Genomic DNA, 8,229 nt, shown 5'->3' with positions numbered 1-8,229 from the left:
CATCCAAGCATTCAGAGATCCAAGCGTCTCCTTGGGCTGGCATTCTCTTTCACGCGCTTCCCTCCCCCCCATTGCCGTGTAAATTTCACAGACAATCCTCACAGTTTGATTGACGTCAAAATTATTTATTGTCTCCTTGTGGGTGTTCGGTACACGATGCTTACTTGGCAGCTGAGAGAGATGCCTTCCTAGTCTTGAGCAAAATGCTTTGTTTATCTGAATAAAAGGGAGCCTGGCCCTCTTTCTATCACCCCACAACCGGAAAAACTCACCCACAAACACACACCGCAGTTCTTTGTCCATGTGCCGATTAGCTGCATGATGAAAATCTGCAGAATTTAAGGAAGTTGATGGTGTGAGGAGGCGCACAACAATCACACTCCATCCTCTGCCATTTATATGTGCATTTGGGTGAAATTTCCCACAATTCTCCCGGTGGTGTTGCTAGGGTACCTGTGGGATTCTGGGTAAAAGGTGGTCCAAAACCCCAAATCCACCTAACTTTAGATGCTATTTTCTGCTGAGTGAGAACGTTGGTGCATCTGCGTTAGATAGTTGGCTCTTACAAGAAGTAATAGCATTGTGTTTTTTTGAGATTTATTGTAAGCATGTGATGGAACGGAGAATCGTCGTGAAAGCTACAGCTGGCTCCTGGTATCTGCACTGGAGAAAACCATGCTGCAACATTCTGTTGCAGATCCCGCTTATTCTTAGGGACCCGAGTTAGGAGCCAGAAATGTATTCTGCTGAATAGTCTAATTCCACAGTGGGGGTTTGATGTACCCACTGTCCAGTAAATTACACCCATTACCAAGTAAATATCTGTCTGTCTGTCTAGCTGTCTTACTGGATAGCTAGTAATTTAGATATCTGGCCATAGATTGAGAGTTCGATTCCCCCACTGTGTGCCTGCTGGGAGAAAAGCCAGCCTGGGTGGCCTTGGGCCAGCTGTACAGTCCTAGGGTGCCCCTAGAGGAAGGAAAGGGTACTACACCTCTGAGTACTCAGAAATTCCTGGAGAGGGTTACTGTAAGTAAGAATTGACAGTATCTATCTATCTATCTATCTATCTATCTATCTATCTATCTATCTATCTATCTGGACTGCAGAGTTGGCGCACAGCACAAATGTATGGGTGTGTTTTGCATTCTTCTTCCGACATGTACAAACAATTCTTAAAGACACACACACACACGTTTGATCTGGCTCTTGTTTTAATGATGGTTTCAAGTCACGTCATTCTGGGCCACCCAGATCCTGAACTCTGTCAGTGCGAACAGCAGACTCCACTTCATTTAAATCCTCTGGTTCTCCAGCCCTCGGAGAAAAATGAGCATGTATATTTTTTTTAAGTGATACTTGTAATTATGAGGGCAAGCAGAAAAGATATGGAATTTACTGTTTTAAATCTAGATATCAGGAAAAAACTGAATGGAGGAACAATCATGTCTCAAAAGAATATCCACCGAATCAAAGTTTGAAGGCACTTCAAGATAGTCTCAAGGTATGACCTGGAGATACCTATTTGTTGTTGGTTTGACTTATCAGCTACCCCACAGTGCTAGAGAACTGTATTTGCCCATCATTGAGCTGGGAATCTTACTACTCTCATGTTATGGACTTCAGAAGGATGGAAGTCTGAGTCAGCCTTGAGCCGGATCCCTGAACCCGTATGGATCAAACTCAGATCATATGCAGAGTCTCGACTGCAGCCCTGCAATTGTGCCACGGGACGTGTTGGAACTAAGCAACTCTTAGACTGGTCACCAGTTAGATGGCAGGTCATCTGGGAGGTCTTATGGACTACTGGGTAGCTCAGTGGTTTAGGCATCTGACATCGGGGTCAGAGGTTGGGAGTTCGATTCCCCACCATGCCTCCTTGACAAGGGCTGGGCGCCATGATCCATAGGGTCCCATCCAACTTACAGTTCTGAGATTAGATGATTATTTTATGCCCTCCGTCTCAAGACCAAGATCCACAGTGAACTATAGACAGAAGTAAAATAACTACGGCAGGTGGAGCCGGCTCAGTGTGTTGGAGTAGATGGCTGTGGAGTCAGGGGTCAGAGGTTTGATCCCCTTCCATGCCTTGCACTAGAAAATCCAGCCTGTGTGGGTTTTGGACAAGCTACAGAGCCCTCAAGTGCTCCCCAAAGAAGGGAATGGTAACGTATTTCTGAGTACCCTCTACCTAGAAATTTCTGGAGATGGCCGCCATAAGTCATAATAACCAACTAGGTGGCATATAATTAAGACAGCCAGTGTCTGCAGGTCGTCTTTGTGGCCTTCCCAAATATTTCCATACTTCCGAATGGTGCGTGCCTCGAAGGATAAGGTTTTCGGACTCGTAAAGCGCGCTTTTCGCCCCACGCTGTTTTCCTAGCTTCTTCCCTGAGAATCCTTTTCAACCCGATGCCCCAGACCTGGCAAAAGGGGCCAGAGCAAAGCCTGGCACTTCATGAACCCTTAGCACCAGCCTTCGAAGTCGGAAGGTGTCCCAGAAGTGGGGCGTGCGGCCACTTGCTGTCAGGCGAGGGAGGGAAGGGCAGATCTCTGCCTTTCTTCCTTGAACGAAGAAGAGGGGCATCTCAGGGTGGGACCCCCTGGGCCGAAGACGTGGGCAAGTAAGAGATCTCCAGTCCTCCCACTGGTGGGAAAAGCTTATTTCCTGAACGGCAAATAATTACAAAGGCTGGGCCATCTCTCCGGAGAATAGATCTGCTTGTACGAGGCAGAGATGAGGAACAGTGGCTCTTTGAAACAGAAATAAATACATAAATAAATCAGGGGGTTTGTACTGATTAAGGCAGGGGGCTTGTTTGGCTCATCATGCATCCCGCTTTCGGTCCCGGTTCCTTGAGCCAACTGGATATTTTAAAAGGTCCTCCCTCCCTCCTTTCTCTTTCTTCTCTGTCCCCTTTTGAAAAGAACTCCAACCTTTAAACCCACATCGCTTTGTGGCTGTCTAATGAACTGGGAGGGCTGGGCAAGTTTGCAGCTTCCCTAATTGGTTTTAAATTGCACCCCCGCTCCTTCATGTTTCCAGTTCATAACATCTTTATGGAGTGTCCAACAATAAAAGCCGAACTGGAGAGGTCACCCGTCCCGAGGGGTTACGAGGAGACCTCATCGCGCCTGGTCAAGAGGGCCTTTGTGGGGCAAACAAGCTGTCCGGCCTTCACCCTTGTTCTCTTGTCACCCCTTTCTCCTGTCCGCACAGTCGGCTCCAGTCGCCTTCTCGACAAGGTGGCGCTGGGAAGCCTCGTTTGCTCACGTACACTTTTTTTACGGGTCTAAAAACCCGAGGAAATGTGTAACGAGGGACGGACCGGCTTCTGCTGGCCTTGACCCCCTCCAAGACAGGACAGGAGACAATACCAATCTATATTAGAAATGGCATCTGCTAATTAATATGTGGTTGCCATTACATGCCATCAGATCGCCTCTGAGTTATGGCGGCCCATGAGCAATCTTCAAAATTTCCCGTCCTCTACAGCTCCTGCTCAGCTCTTGCAAACTGAACCTGATGGCTTCCTTCAGGGAGTCCATCCATCTTGTATTGGGTCTTCCTCTTTCCCTGCTGCCTTCCACCTTTCCCGGCATGATTGACTTGCCTTCTCACGATGTGCCCAAAGCAGGACAGCCTCAGTTTCATCATGTTTCCCTCCAGGCTGGATTTGATCTAGGAACCCACTTGTTTGGTCTCTCTGGCAGCCCAGGGTGTCCGCAAAGCTCTCCTCCAGGACTGTACTTTCAAAAAGGCTTGGATGAAACTAAGCTGTGCAGAAGGGAAATTAAATCTCCCTCTTTGTATGTATAATGGAAGAGTAATAAAATACATCTAACTGGGACAGAGGTGGCCGTGTCCAGATTATTCCAATGCCTGATGAATGGGCTATCAAGGGGTTGCTAACTATGGGTGGACAACGTTTTTCATCTTGAATGATCCTATATCTCAGTGGGTCCCAACCTGGGGTCCCCAGATGTTCTTGGACTAAAACCCCCAAGAAGCCTTCACCGCCAGCTGTGCTGGCCAGGATTTCTGGGAGTTGCAGTCCAACACAACATCTGGGGACCCACAGTTGGGAACCACTGCTCTGTTTCATGGGTTACCCATCCTCAGACAGGTCTCCCCTGTTTACCCCTAGTCTGGTTGAGAGATAAAGGATGATAAGAAAGGAAATCAAGTTCCTCATTCACACTTAGCAAGCATTCGGATAAGTCACCTGATGGTTCTCTTCCCCTTTCCGGTGAAATGGACAGCAATTATATTTCAAGTATCAAAACCACCTCTCAGTTTACATTGGTTCGTATGAATTAGCCGACACAATATTATGCCAATCCAAGCCGTCTTTCTCCCTCTTTTCCAGTAAAGCATGTCAAACTTTTCAAGTCATCCATAAATCTTGTAGTGTGGGTGCCCCCATCATGATAGCTCTCCTAGCCACCCTTTGCCCAGGGACTCCAAAAAAACATGCCCGCTGTATCCATTTGCACCGATGGAATCCATTCTGGCTGTTTCTCTCTGCCCACGGATTGGGTCTTTTGTCAGCCTAATGGATCTTAATGCTCTTGTTCCCCATTCGAGATCAAGCTTTACAAGAGGGATTTCTTGTTGTGGGGAGTGGGGCAGAGAACAGCTTCCTCTCTATCTACTTTGGGGATTATAGCTAAGCTTAGGAAAAGGAGGATTTTTTGACGGGTTGTGGGGGTAACAGAGACATTACAGTCCCTCCTCATTAAGAATCTCGTAGGGCTTCGACAGGGCAAGCCCTGGTAGCCCTCCGGCATTTCTCACACACCCCTTCTCTGATCTTAATACTGCAACAGCTAGACATCAAATGCCTTCAATGGGGGCAGCCATGGGGCCAAAAGGGAGGATTAACCAGGTTGCCCAGCAAAGGACGACTCTGGAGTCATCCAGTTCCTCTCAATGACCTGAATGTACTGGAGTCTGGCGGTTGCTAGGCAACACCAGGAGATGCTGTTCGTTCCCAGAAACTCAGCCAAAAAAAAAGCCTTCTGGCAGAAAAACCGAAATCTTCGTCCTGATACGGAGATACCATTCACTGTGAGCTTTATGTGAACAAAATTAGCATGCTCCGGGTGACATTTCCTCCACGACAGCATGGAAGGAGACCCTTCCTGGACCATTGTTTGAACTGCCAGCTTCCTCAGACAGGGTGCCCAAATAGCTGAGGAAAGGGTATTCTGTGCTGTTGGCAAGAAGAATTGCTTTCCGGCGGAGCTTGTGCTTAAGATACTAGAAGGAGCAACGGATGCAAGATCGTAGGAATGGGGAAAAGGAAAAACAAATCTGGGGCTAGAATGAGCCTATGATTTTTATATACACTACCTAGATATATAACAGCTTGATACCCCCTTATGGAATGCTGGGGTCTGTAGTTTCGCGTGGTATATGGGTTATTCTGTTATTGTATAGCTGTAGTTCAGGAGAACAGACCAAAGCTTCCTACCAAAGATGTCCAAACACTACAATTTCCAGGGCTCCATAGGATGGACATTTCTCATTTATAGTGGTGTTGGACTGATCATAGAATAATGGAGTTGGAAGAGGCCTCTAAGGGCATCGAGTTCAACCCCTTGCTCAAGGCAGGAATCCAAATCAAAGGAGATCTGATAGAGGGTGGTCCAGTTTTCTCTTGAAAAAATCAAACTCTATAGTGCACATGCGGGCTAAGTCAAGCGGTCAGCCGCGTTGGCCACTATCCTGTTTATCCACGCAGAACTCAAATCCAGACGGTGCTGTTGGTCCATGACCTTGTCTGACCACCTCAGCGGTTCCTGCAGTTGGCACTCCATGTGAATACAGGCCATTTCGGCTTATAAAACATCAGGATAATGGTCTCTTCGTGAGTGGATGTGTTGGAAGGTGATCATCAAACACAAGTGAAGCCTAGTAGAGCAGAAGCTGGCAGTAACCCTGATGGTTCCCTGGAGGGAAATGGAATCCACAATTAGCCTGACTCAGAATTAGTCCTACCTGTTATTTCTTAGTCTCTAATTCCTGGAGGTTTGCTGGCTGAATTGCTAAACCATGTATAATAGCCATTCCTTGTATTCTGTTCAGGGCAGGTTTAACTTGTACAAACCAGAGAATATTGGCACAAAATTATAATTCCTTCCTTCCTTCTAGTTGAACTTGATGGACAAGATTGTGCCTGTTCTGCAATATGAAGATGATCGTGCTGAAAAGCCTCACAACGTCAACTGTGATGAAGGCTAGGACAGTTGGATAGAAAGTATTTGGGGTGGGCTGGCTGCCAAAGGGACAGTCTCATTCCCCCATGTCACCATCATGAGTCTATAGTAGTAGTTCCCAGCCTTGGGTCCCTGGATGTTCTTGGACTACATCTCCCAGAAGTCCTGGCCAGCACAACCAGCAGTGAAGGCTTCTGGGAGTTTTCAGAACATCCAGGGAGCCAAGATTAGGAACCCCTGGTCAAAATCCATTGCTAGTGCTTATCAGATTAGACCCATTGAGTCAAGAGCTGAATGACAAGTCAAGACTTACATAGATCCCATTGGTTCAATGGGTCTACTACAGTTGGAACTCTCAGATTTAGACTGCTATTATTATTCACTGAACTGTTTGTGGGTCTGAAAGATACAGAGGGCCAATGTTATTTTCTTCTCTCTTTCTTCCATCCCTATTTGGCCTCTTACTTTTATTTTTTTAGCACAATGAAATCAACCAAAGTGTCTGACAAGGAGGCGGGGAGAGAGCAAGGGTATTCTCCACGTTGCACAAAAAAATTCCTTGGCACAAAAAATAGTCTCTCTCTGTCTGCCTTTTTTAATTTTTTTTATTTTTGCTAAAACTGTCCCTAATAAAACATCCTTAATTGTTACCAAGGCAATGACCCCCGAGCCAGGCATTTTTAATTAACTTTGAACAGATCTCCTGAAATGAGTTTCTCTGGAAAATTGCTTGTCTTACCTCTTGGGCACGAAAATAGTGTCTGTCGGGCCCATTCTTCTTCAGCGAGGGTAGGTGGGAGTGGAAGATGGTCTTGGGTTCTGATGGTCTTCTGTGCTTCTTCTGGTGCTCTTCAGAAAGTGACAAAGATCCAGAACCTAAACGGGTGGAGGAAGCTGAGCTTAGATCTGTTGCCTTATGGACTACACCTCCCATAATTCCCCATCTCCAAACAGCCGCTGGTTCTGAGGGCGGTGGGATTGTGGCCGTTTTCACCCCTGGAAATGACCTTTCCAAGCTCTGGGAGTAAGGTATCTTCCAACAATTGTGTAACTTTGCAATAGTAACCCAGCCAGAAATAGGAAATGTTACATCTTTTTAACATTCCTGTAATCCTACAGCTGACATGTGGGCCAAAGTCATTCTCCTTCTATGCCAGCAACAAAAGAAGATTGAGGGGTTGCTTTGATTCCCCTGCAATGGCATTCCAAGAAGATGAGAAACTGTCTCATATTGAGCCAACCCTGTGTTCTCCTTAGACCAACTCTAACTGGCAGCAGTAGCTGTCCATGGTTCCTGTACAGGATTCTTTCCTTTCTCTACTTGAAGATTCTTGGTTTTCCCTCATAATTTCTCATACTTACCAGCTCCGACTCTGCTTAACTTCAAAATTCCGACAAGATCAATGAGTTCAGGAAGGACGAGGTTGTAAATATGTCAATAAATTCATTGACCATCAACTGGTCAATCCAGAGTTATTAACCATGATAACTAAAAAGAACCTCTAGAGTCATGAGAAGCCCAATACTCGTCCCAGAGGCTGGAACCAACAAGAGTCACAAGAACAAAGGGATTGGAGTAGGTGACGTCATCATCACCATCATCTTAGAACTGCAGAGCAGGAAGGGACCCTATGGATCATCATGTCCAACCCCTGTTAAGGAGGCCCAGTGGGGATTAGAACTTCCAACCTTGGGCTCTGCAGTCGGATACCTAAACCACTGAGTCATCCAGCAGTTCACTCAAGATCCTTTCAATCTCTGTGACTCTTGGGTGGTTGTCTTTGTCATGACCCCTTTGGGGTTCCTGGAATCAATTCTGTAATAATGCGCATACGCCATCAAGTCGATTCCTACCCTCATTCCCCAGAAAACATGATGCTGAAAAGGGAATGGACTCAGAGGGCACTACCGGCAACCTTCCCAGGATTTCCCAGGCAGCCAATACTCAGAAGACATTGGCCAGCTCCTCCTTCAGCGGGAACTCAGCAACCACTTTGCACCTTCCCC

General features: G+C 46.6%; 1 long non-coding RNA gene across 1 annotated transcript in view; it reads right to left on the bottom strand.

Annotated features, from left to right (window-relative positions):
- Nucleotides 1-1,196: 1,196 nt before the first annotated feature.
- The window catches only part of LOC140702414 (uncharacterized), a 42,228-nt gene continuing 35,195 nt past the window's right edge, over nucleotides 1,197-8,229 (bottom strand). The window contains exons 3-4 of the long non-coding RNA XR_012081565.2: nucleotides 6,962-7,071; nucleotides 1,197-1,318 (exon numbers count right to left, since the gene is read on the bottom strand). This is a non-coding gene — a long non-coding RNA (uncharacterized LOC140702414). The remainder of the gene's footprint in view (nucleotides 1,319-6,961; nucleotides 7,072-8,229) is intronic.

This window comes from Pogona vitticeps, chromosome 12 (assembly GCF_051106095.1).
Source record: "Pogona vitticeps strain Pit_001003342236 chromosome 12, PviZW2.1, whole genome shotgun sequence".
NCBI classification, from domain to species: Eukaryota; Metazoa; Chordata; class Lepidosauria; order Squamata; family Agamidae; genus Pogona; species Pogona vitticeps.
This window is presented reverse-complemented; position numbering and strand designations above follow the sequence as displayed.